This window comes from Oncorhynchus gorbuscha, unplaced genomic scaffold (genome assembly GCF_021184085.1).
Source record: "Oncorhynchus gorbuscha isolate QuinsamMale2020 ecotype Even-year unplaced genomic scaffold, OgorEven_v1.0 Un_scaffold_1208, whole genome shotgun sequence".
Lineage (NCBI taxonomy): Eukaryota > Metazoa > Chordata > Actinopteri > Salmoniformes > Salmonidae > Oncorhynchus > Oncorhynchus gorbuscha.
The window spans coordinates 11,869-23,736 of record NW_025746054.1 but is presented as its reverse complement, the minus strand read 5'-3'; positions in this window follow the sequence as shown (position 1 = coordinate 23,736).

Sequence of the window (11,868 nt, the reverse complement as noted above, 5' to 3'; positions counted from 1 at the left end):
TGTTAGGAAAACAGGACTTCACTGATCTGTTAATGTAATGTTAGGAAAACAGGTCTTCACTGATCTGTGTAATGTAATGTTAGGAAAACAGGACTTCACTGATCTGTGTAATGTAATGTTAGGAAAACAGGACTTCACTGATCTGTGTAATGTAATGTTAGGAAAACAGGACTTCACTGATCTGTGTAATGTAATGTTAGGAAAACAGGTTTCACTGATCTGTGTAATGTAGTGTTAGGAAAACAGGACTTCACTGATCTGTGTAATGTAGTGTTAGGAAAACAGGACTTCACTGATCTGTGTAATGTAATGTTAGGAAAACAGGACTTCACTGATCTGTGTAATGTAGTGTTAGGAAAACAGGTTTCACTGATCTGTGTAATGTAATGTTAGGAAAACAGGACTTCACTGATCTGTGTAATGTAATGTTAGGAAAACAGGACTTCACTGATCTGTGTAATGTAATGTTAGGAAAACAGGACTTCACTGATCTGTGTAATGTAATGTTAGGAAAACAGGACTTCACATCTGTGTAATGTAGTGTTAGGAAAACAGGACTTCTGTGTAATGTAATGTTAGGAAAACAGGACTCATGTCTGTGTAATGTAATGTTAGGAAAACAGGACTTCACTGATCTTAATGTAATGTTAGGAAAACAATGTAGGAAAACAGGACTTCACTGATCTGTGTAATGTAGTGTTAGGAAAACAGGACTTCACTGATCTGTGTAATGTAATGTTAGGAAAACAGGACTTCACTGATCTGTGTAATGTAATGTTAGGAAAACAGGACTTCACTGATCTGTGTAATGTAATGTTAGGAAAACAGGACTTCACTGATCTGTGTAATGTAATGTTAGGAAAACAGGACTTCACTGATCTGTGTAATGTAATGTTAGGAAAACAGGACTTCACTGATCTGTGTAATGTAATGTTAGGAAAACAGGTTTCTTAAAAGCCTGTGCTACCTCATTTGCCTTCTAACCCTAGTTACTACCAATTAGGAACATTCCATGTGTGTGTGTGTGTGTGTGTGTGTGTGTGTGTGTGTGTGTGTGTGTGTGTGTGTGTGTGTGTGTGTGTGTGTGTGTGTGTGTGTGTGTGTGTGTGTGTGTGTGTGTGTGTGTGTGTGTGTGTGTGTGTGTGTGTGTGTGTGTGTGTGTGTTTATAAGGCTAAGCTTCAGTGAACCATAGACCGATACTGCCAAGCGCCAGGCCAACCTTTACAAACTATTAGCACAATGCAATTATTATCCTTCACCCACAATAATCCATACACTATGCTACAGATGTGCATTCAAACCTGTAGGAAGCCCCCCCCCCATAAAATAAATAAATATAAACTTCTACTCCAAAAGTCTGTCATATCTGCAGTTCACAGAAGCTGTGAATATGAATGAAGCAAATCCCTCAATTTGTGGCTAAGACCAATTAGCATTTTAAGCCCAGTGCTATAGGCACAACAACAGCTTTCAATGTGTTTCATTTCTCTCACATTGACTTTAATCCAGCGTGTGTTAGGTTAAATCTCCTGTTTGTTTATGCCTAAGGGCATAGTGCATTTGAATGGAAATGGCCCCATGTCAAACTTATTTTTAATTGAACTTTTATTTAACTAGGCAAGTCAAATCAAAATCAAATCAAATGTATTTATATAGCCCTTCGTACATCAGCTGATATCTCAAAGTGCTGTACAGAAACCCAGCCTAAAACCCCAAACAGCAAGCAATGCAGGTGTAGAAGCACGGTGGCTAGGAAAAACTCCCCAGAAAGGCCAAAACCTAGGAAGAAACCTAGAGAGGAACCAGGCTATGTGGGGTGGCCAGTCCTCTTCTGGCTGTGCCGGGTGGAGATTATAACAGAACATGGCCAAGATGTTCAAATGTTCATAAATGACCAGCATGGTCGACAAGTTTAAATAATAAAGGCAGAACAGTTGAAACTGGAGCAGCAGCACGGTCAGGTGGACTGGGGACAGCAAGGAGTCATCATGTCAGGTAGTCCTGGGGCATGGTCCTAGGGCTCAGGTCCTCCGAGAGAGAGAAAGAAAGAGAGGAGAGAATTAGAGAACGCACACTTAGATTCACACAGGACACCGAATAGGACAGGAGAAGTACTCCAGATATAACAAACTGACCCTAGCCCCCCGACACAAACTACTGCAGTATAAATACTGGAGGCTGAGTCAGTTAACAACAAATTCTTATTTACAATGACGACCTAGACCGGCCAAACCCAGATGACACTGGGCCAATTGTGCGCCGCCCTATGAGACTCCTAATCACAGCCGGATGTGATAGAGCCTGGATTCAAACCAGGGACTGCAGTGACACCTATTGCACTGAGATGCAGTACCTTAGACCACTGTGCCATTCGGGAACCCCTTTATGGCAGAGGCCTGCTTTGTCTGAGTATTCTCTGGGCTGTGTCATATAGAAAACATATCACTGAGTTCAGAAGCAGAGTTACACACACTGCATACACACTACCGGTACACACAATGCATACACACTACCGATACACACTGATGCATTTAGCAGAGTTACACACAATGCATACACACTACCGATACACACTGATGCATTTAGCAGAGTTACACACACTGCATACACACTACTGATACACACTGCATACACACTACCGATACACACGGATGCTTTTAGCAGAGTGTGTATATGTGTGTATGTTTAGATGTGGGTGGGGACTAAAACCTTAAAGAAACGTTCTAAGCAGAGGTACGTTTGACCACGTAAGTGACGTTTATTAAATACTATCCTGTTGTCGTGTGAGTTGCCGTGACACATTTGAGCCCTGTCACACACTCTTTCCTGGATGCATGGCACCGGTGGAATCAGGAGGAGTTTAGGGAGTGTTAACTTTCATGAGAATCACAAGTTTGTCGCTTTCAGCTCCTTACCTTGACATCTGCTTTTATAACTCTCCTCTGATGCTGAGGAGTCTCACGACAGAACAAACATAACGTTAAGGACCCAGCGGTCTTTCTACAAACACATAAAGGACCTGGTGGTCTTTCTACAAACACATAAAGGACCTGGTGGTCTTTCTACAAACACATAAAGGACCTGGTGGTCTTTCTACAAACACATAAAGGACCTGGTGGTCTTTCTACAAACACATAAAGGACCTGGTGGTCTTTCTACAAACACATAAAGGACCTGGTGGTCTTTCTACAAACACATAAAGGACCTGGTGGTCTTTCTACAAACACATAAAGGACCTGGTGGTCTTTCTACAAACACATAAAGGACCTGGTGGTCTTTCTACAAACACATAAAGGACCTGGTGGTCTTTCTACAAACACATGACATAAAGGACCTGGTGGTCTTTCTACAAACACATAAAGGACCTGCTGGTCTTTCTACAAACACATAAAGGACCTGGTGGTCTTTCTACAAACACATAAAGGACCTGGTGGTCTTTCTACAAACACATGACATAAAGGACCTGGTGGTCTTTCTACAAACACATAAAGGACCTGGTGGTCTTTCTACAAACACATAAAGGACCTGGTGGTCTTTCTACAAACACATAAAGGACCTGGTGGTCTTTCTACAAACACATAAAGGACCAGGTGGTCTTTCTACAAACACATAAAGGACCTGGTGGTCTTTCTACAAACACATAAAGGACCTGGTGGTCTTTCCACAAACTGTATTTTATCCAGTGCTGTTGGTGATGTATTTCTGAACCAGTTTGACCCTGAATTGAAGGAACATAACCGTCTACTGATGATGAGTTGGTCCTCTGGTGTCCAGAGGATAAATAAAAAGCTTGAAGTAGAAGAACCTCTTCTTTAGTTCTGTTCCTTTGGAGACGACAGTTTGTCCTTCAATTGGTAATGTTTGCCTCAAGAGTATTAAGAAATGTCTCCTACTGGCTCAATCTGACCTAAATATGCCATAAAACATTCCCTCAAAAAGTACATGAAAATAAACGGAATCTGACCGTTAATCCTCATAGTTTTTTAATCCCAAATTGAAGATATGAATGTAGTGGAACTGTAGTGCCAGGACAAAAGACAACATGGAGGTTTGAAACCCCTGGTTAAGACCACACCACTGTGTAGTACTTCAGCTCTTAACCTGTTTATATCAAATAAACAAGTACTGTGAACCAAGGTTGTTGCTGGTCATTGGGTTGGAAGTACACAACTAGTACTGTGAACCAAGGTTGTTGCTGGTCATTGGGTTGGAACTACACAACTAGTACTGTGAACCAAGGTTGTTGCTGGTCATTGGGTTGGAACTACACAACTAGTACTGTGAACCAAGGTTGTTGCTGGTCATTGGGTTGGCAGTACACAACTAGTACTGTGAACCAAGGTTGTTGCTGGTCATTGGGTTGGAAGTACACAACAAGTACTGTGAACCAAGGTTGTTGCTGGTCATTGGGTTGGAAGTACACAACTAGTACTGTGAACCAAGGTTGTTGCTGGTCATTGGGTTGGAACTACACAACTAGTACTGTGAACCAAGGTTGTTGCTGGTCATTGGGTTGGAAGTACACAACAAGTACTGTGAACCAAGGTTGTTGCTGGTCATTGGGTTGGAAGTACACAACAAGTACTGTGAACCAATGTTGTTGCTGGTCATTGGGTTGGAACTACACAACTAGTACTGTAGTATTCAAGCAAAGACTCTATATAAAGTTACAAAATGTACAGACAGACTGGACGCGTGAAAACACACACACACACACACACACACACACACACACACACACACACACACACACACACACACACACACACACACACACACACACACACACACACACACACACACACACACACACACACACACACACACACACACACACCATCTTAAGCCATCCTCCCCCAGCAAAGCTGTTATCTGTGGATGGGGATGCCTAAAAGGGGGTCTTTGACAAGAGCTGGGACAGCACACAAAAGGGGCTTAGGGAAGGGGATTTTTTATCAGCCACGGTCAGGGTTGAGAGGAGAGGCAGGTGTCCAATAGCAACCACAGTCTTGTCTTCTTCCCCTCTCACACTAAAATGTCTCCCACCCTCTTTTGTGCGAAGCCTGGACTGGGGGTGTTGGGGGATTTAAGGTCGGCTGATACCCCAGAAGCTCAAGTCTTTTCCCGGAAAACACAGTTCTCGTTCACCCACATAACCCAGCCCCCTTCTCCCTACCAGCCGCCCTCCACCCCACCCCACCCCAAGGAAAACTGCTCTCCATTAGGCAGAAGGGTGGATGAATATTAAGTACGGTTCGCTACTCGGCCCAACGACGGCCAGACATTATGCAGACGTATCATTTACATGTGTGAGAAGCTCCCTCCCTCAGACACCAGCTACCACTGACAGTTGGTCACTAGCCCCGGGGCTTTCTCCCTCTGCAAACACCAGCTCCCGCTGTCGGGGGGCCCCTGGGCTTTCCCCTTCCTCAGATACCAGCTACCGTTGTCAGGGGGCCCCTGGGATATGAAAGAGTGGTGTGTGATTAAGGGATTGGTCGATCACAAAGGAGATGCTGGAGAGCCACTCAAAATGGTTGGCCTGTTGTAAGAGAGATGGTGGTTTGTTCAATGCTTTAGTTCAGGTGCCCTGGATTGTGACCAAGGATAATAAGAGCTCTTCCCACCTGCTGGTTTAGAGCATAACGAGGACACTAAAGGTGATGCCTTCTTCCAGGGAAAACAGCAAGTCATATGGATCTGTGTCAGGACACCCCATGTGTTGTTACAATGTCCTGCTCCAATGGTTTCTCTTTTCTAACCAGGAAGGAAAGTTGTTAAGAGATATGGATTTCAAAGACACAGCTTAATATGTGTGTGTGTGTGTCTGTGTGTACTAATTCGTCTCTCACACACACTGCCACAGGGCTTACAAAGTCCTTGTAGGGTCCCACATCTCTGTCTCTCTTCCTCAGTCTGTGTGTGTGTTTATTAATAGGAAAACAGGTGCTCATGCACCACACACACACACACACACACACACACACACACACCTAGACAATTAGCAGGGAGTGGCATCCTTTGATAATGGAAAAGTTTGACAGAGCGAAATTTCCTGAAATGTTTATGATGACCGCAGCACACCTCTTTCCCCAACGTCGTCACATTTTCCCCCCTGAGCGTGAAGCGCCTGTACTGTTACATTCATTTGAATTTCTGCACGGTCAGCTGACCTTGCTTGGTGAGGTTGTTTAGACATTTAAAATGATCCAACCCTCATCTTGCATGCTAAACCGCAGGATCCAATCAGTGTTTGAGATGCTTATACCACAGAAGGAAAGGCTTGAGGGGTTGCTAGACCCTAACGAACAACCCCTTCAGAGGCCTGGCTTGACAGCAGCTGTAAATAGCAGGTTAGCTAGATGGGTTAACTGTGAGGCCTGGCTTGACAGCAGCTGTAAATATCAGGTTAACTAGATGGGTTAACTGTGAGGCCTGGCTTGACAACAGCTGTAAATAGTAGGTTAGCTAGATGGGTTAACTGTGAGGCCTGGCTTGACAACAGCTGTAAATATCAGGTTAACTAGAGATGGGTTAAGCTGTAAATGAGGTTAACCTGTGAGGCCTGGCTTGGCAGCAGCTGTAAATAGTTAACAGGTTAACTGTGAGGAGCAGCAGCTGTAAATAGCAGGTTAACTTGACAGCAGCTGTAAATATCAGGTTAACTAGATGGGTTAACTGTGAGGCCTGGCTAGGCAGCAGCTGTAAATAGCAGGTTAACTAGATGGGTTAACTGTGAGGCCTGGCTTGGCAGCAGCTGTAAATAGCAGGTTAACTAAATGGGTTAACTGTGAGGCCTGGCTTGGCAGCAGCTAGTACAACAGCTCATAAAACAATGCATGTCAATCAAGCTGTCACTACTGGGAGTGTAGAGTAGAATAGGTTTCTGATTCTGCTGATAAAATGGAAGTGGAATAACTCTTGTTTTAATACACTGCTGAATGACTACGGGAATAACTCCTGTTTTAATACACTGCTGAATGACTTAGGAAGTGGAATAACTCCTGTTTTAATACACTGCTGAATGACTACGGGAATAACTCGTGTTTTAATACACTGCTGAATGACTACGGGAATAACTCCTGTTTTAATACACTGCTGAATGACTACGGGAATAACTCCTGTTTTAATACACTGCTGAATGACTACGGGAATAACTCCTGTTTTAATACACTGCTGAATGACTACTGTTTTAATACACTGGAATAACTCCTGTTTTAATACACTGCTGAATGACTACGGGAATAACTCCTGTTTTAATACACTGCTGAATGACTACGGGAATAACTCCTGTTTTAATACACTGCTACACTGAGACGTCATTTCCGGTCACAACTTGCAGGCTTGTTTTCAAATTGCTGTGCGTTTTGTTGCCAACCTATTTTGCTACCTGACAACTTTACGGGTTTCACTTTTTAATTACCGTTCATATATTTATTTTTTCCTCGACTTTTTCACTCCGGACGCTTTATCTGGACACGATTCGTCAGGACCTCCAACAGCCGAAGCTAAGTAGTAACATTAACATGATGCCTTCTAATAGCAGCCGCTGTGCTCGCCTTACGGCGAGGATAGCTGTACTGCAAGCCCAGCTTCAGACGCAATCGTTAGGCAAGGGTAATTTCAGTGTAGGAAAGGATGAAACAGCGTCTGTGCCACCAGTAAGTACAGATAGTAGTATAAATCCCCTGGCACAGTCCCCGCAGCCGGACAACTTTCTCACGGTTTCTGGAAGGAAATGCTGTAGGAACGCTCAACCGGTGTCGCTCATTCAGCAGACAGAAACTTTCAACCGGTTCTCCCCATTAAGCAGCGGGTCGGTGTCAGAGGCCGAGTCTTCTCTGGTCTCTACTCCTCCCGTTACGGGGTCTGAGACGCCGAAGCTTCCCACCATTAGCTCTGACAAATTGAAAACTCTAGTCATTGGCGACTCCATTACCCGCAGTATTAGACTTAAAGCGAATCATCCAGCGATCATACACTGTTTACCCGGGGCAGGGCTACCGACGTTAAGGCTAATCTGAAGATGGTGCTGGCTAAAGCTAAAACTGGCGAGTGTAGAGAGTATAGAGATATTGTTATCCACGTCGGCACCAACGATGTTAGGATGAAACAGTCAGAGATCACCAAGCGCAACATAGCTTCTGCGTGCATATCAGCTAGAAAGATGTGTCGGCATCGAGTAATTGTCTCTGGCCCCCTCCCAGTTAGGGGAGTGATGAGCTCTACAGCAGAGTCTCACAACTCAATCGCTGGTTGAAAACTGTTTTCTGCCCCTCCCAAAAGATAGAATTTGTAGATAATTGGCCCTCTTTCTGGGACTCGCCCACAAACAGGACCAAGCCTGACCTGCTGAGGAGTGACGGACTCCATCCTAGCTGGAGGGGTGCTCTCATCTTATCTGCCAACATAGACAGGGCTCTAACTCCTCTAGCTCCACAATGAAATAGGTGCAGGCCAGGCAGCAGGCTATTAGCCAGCCTGCCAGCATAGTGGAGTCTGCCACTAGCATAGTTAGTGTAGTCAGCTCAGCTATCACCATTGAGACCGTGTCTGTGCCTCGACCTGGGTTGGGCAAAACTAAACATGGCGGTGTTCGCCTTAGCAATCTCACTAGGATAAAGACCACCTCCATTCCTGTCATTACTGAAAGAGATCATGATACCTCACATCTCAAAATAGGGCTACTTAATGTTAGATCCCTTACTTCAAAGGCAATTATAGTCAATGAACTAATCACTGATCATAATCTTGATGTGATTGGCCTGACTGAAACATGGCTTAAGCCTGATGAATTTACTGTGTAGGAGGCCTCACCTCCTGGCTACACTAGTAACCATATCCCCCGTGCATCCCGCAAAGGCGGAGGTGTTGCTAACATTTACGATAGCAAATTTCAATTTACAAAAAAAAATGACGTTTTCGTCTTTTGAGCTTCTAGTCATGAAATCTATGCAGCCTACTCAATCACTTTTTATAGCTACTGTTTACAGGCCTCCTGGGCCATATACAGCGTTTCTCACTGAGTTCCCTGAATTCCTATCAGACCTTGTAGTCATTGCAGATAATATTCTAATCTTTGGTGACTTTAATATTCACATGGAAAAGTCCACAGACCCACTCCAAAAGGCTTTTGGAGCCATCATCGACTCAGTGGGTTTTGTCCAACATGTCTCTGGACCCACTCACTCTCACAGTCATACGCTGGACCTAGTTTTGTCCCATGGAATAAATGTTGTGGATCTTAATGTTTTTCCTCATAATCCTGGACTATCAGACCACCATTTTATTACGTTTGCAATTGCAACAAATAATCTGCTCAGACCCCAACCAAGGAACATCAAAAGTCGTGCTATAAATTCACAGACAACACAAAGATTCCTTGATGCCCTTCCAGACTCCCTCTGCCTACCCAAGGACGCCAGAGGACAAAAATCCGTTAACCACCTAACTGAGGATCTCAATTTAACCTTGCGCAATACCCTAGATGCAGTTGCACCCCTAAAAACTAAAAAAATGTCTCATAAGAAACTAGCTCCATGGTACACAGAAAATACCCGAGCTCTGAAGCAAGCTTCCAGAAAATGGAACGGAAATGGCGCCACACCAAACTGGAAGTCTTCCGACTAGCTTGGAAGGATGGTACCGTGCAGTACCGAAGAGCCCTTACTGCTGCTCGATCGTCCTATTTTTCTAACTTAATTGAGGAAAATAAGAACAATCCGAAATTCCTTTTTTGATACTGTGGCAAAGCTAACTAAAAAGCAGCATTCCCCAAGAGAGGATGACTTGCACTTTAGCAGTGATAAATTCATGAACTTCTTTGAGGAAAAGATTATGATTATTAGAAAGCAAATTACGGACTCCTCTTTAAACCTGCGTATTCCTCCAAACCTCAGTTGTCCTGAGTCTGCACAACTCTGCCAGGACCTAGGATCAAGAGAGACGCTCAAGTGTTTTAGTACTATATCTCTTGACACAATGATGAAAATAATCATGGCCTCTAAACCTTCAAGCTGTATACTGGACCCTATTCCAACTAAACTACTGAAAGAGCTGCTTCCTGTGCTTGGCCCTCCTATGTTGAACATAATAAACGGCTCTCTATCCACTGGATGTGTACCAAACTCACTAAAAGTGGCAGTAATAAAGCCTCTCTTGAAAAAGCCAAACCTTGACCCAGAAAATATAAAAAACTATCGGCCTATATCGAATCTTCCATTCCTCTCAAAGATTTTAGAGAAGGCTGTTGCGCAGCAACTCACTGCCTTCCTGAAGACAAACAATGTATACGAAATGCTTCAGTCTGGTTTTAGACCCCATCATAGCACTGAGACGGCACTTGTGAAGGTGGTAAATGACATTTTGATGGCATCGGACCGAGGCTCTGCATCTGTCCTCGTGCTCCTAGACCTTAGTGCTGCTTTTGATACCATCGATCACCACATTCTTTTGGAGAGATTGGAAACCCAAATTGGTCTACACGGACATGTTCTGGCCTGGTTTAGGTCTTATCTGTCGGAAAGATATCAGTTTGTCTCTGTGAATGGTTTGTCCTCTGACAAATCAACTGTACATTTCGGTGTTCCTCAAGGTTCTGTTTTAGGACCACTATTGTTTTCACTATATATTTTACCTCTTGGGGATGTTATTCGAAAACATAATGTAAACTTTCACTGCTATGCGGATGACACACAGCTGTACATTTCAATGAAACATGGTGAAGCACCAAAATTGCCCTCGCTAGAAGCATGTGTTTCAGACATAAGGAAGTGGATGGCTGCAAACTTTCTACTATTAAACTCGGACAAAACAGAGATGCTTGTTCTAGGTCCCAAGAAACAAAGAGATCTTCTGTTGAATCTGACAATTAATCTTAATGGTTGTACAGTCGTCTCAAATAAAACTGTGAAGGACCTCGGCGTTACTCTGGACCCTGATCTCTCTTTTGAAGAACATATCAAGACCATTTCGAGGACAGCTTTTTTCCATCTACGTAACATTGCAAAAATCAGAAACTTTCTGTCCAAAAATGATGCAGAAAAATTAATCCATGCTTTTGTCACTTCTAGGTTAGACTACTGCAATGCTCTATTTTCCGGCTACCCGGATAAAGCACTAAATAAACTTCAGTTAGTGCTAAATACGGCTGCTAGAATCCTGACTAGAACCAAAAAATTTGATCATATTACTCCAGTGCTAGCCTCTCTACACTGGCTTCCTGTCAAAGCAAGGGCTGATTTCAAGGTTTTACTGCTAACCTACAAAGCATTACATGGGCTTGCTCCTACCTACCTCTCTGATTTGGTCCTGCCGTACATACCTATACGTACGCTACGGTCACAAGACGCAGGCCTCCTAATTGTCCCTAGAATTTCTAAGCAAACAGCTGGAGGCAGGGCTTTCTCCTATAGAGCTCCATTTTTATGGAACGGTCTGCCTACCCATGTCAGAGACGCAAACTCGGTCTCAACCTTTAAGTCTTTACTGAAGACTCATCTCTTCAGTGGGTCATATGATTGAGTGTAGTCTGGCCCAGGAGTGGGAAGGTGAACGGAAAGGCTCTGGAGCAACGAACCGCCCTTGCTGTCTCTGCCTGGCCGGTTCCCCTTTTCCACTGGGATTCTCTGCCTCTAACCCTGTTACGGGGGCTGAGTCACTGGCTTGCTGGGGCTCTCGTGCCGTCCCTGGGGGATGCGTCACCTGGGTGGGTTGATTCACTGTTGTGGTCGGCCTGTCTGGGTTCCCCCACCCCTTGGGTTGTACCGTGTCGGAGATCTTTGTGGGCTATACTCGGCCTTGTCTCAGGATGGTAAGTTGGTGGTTGAAGATTTCCCTCTAGTGGTGTGGGGGCTGTGCTTTGGCAA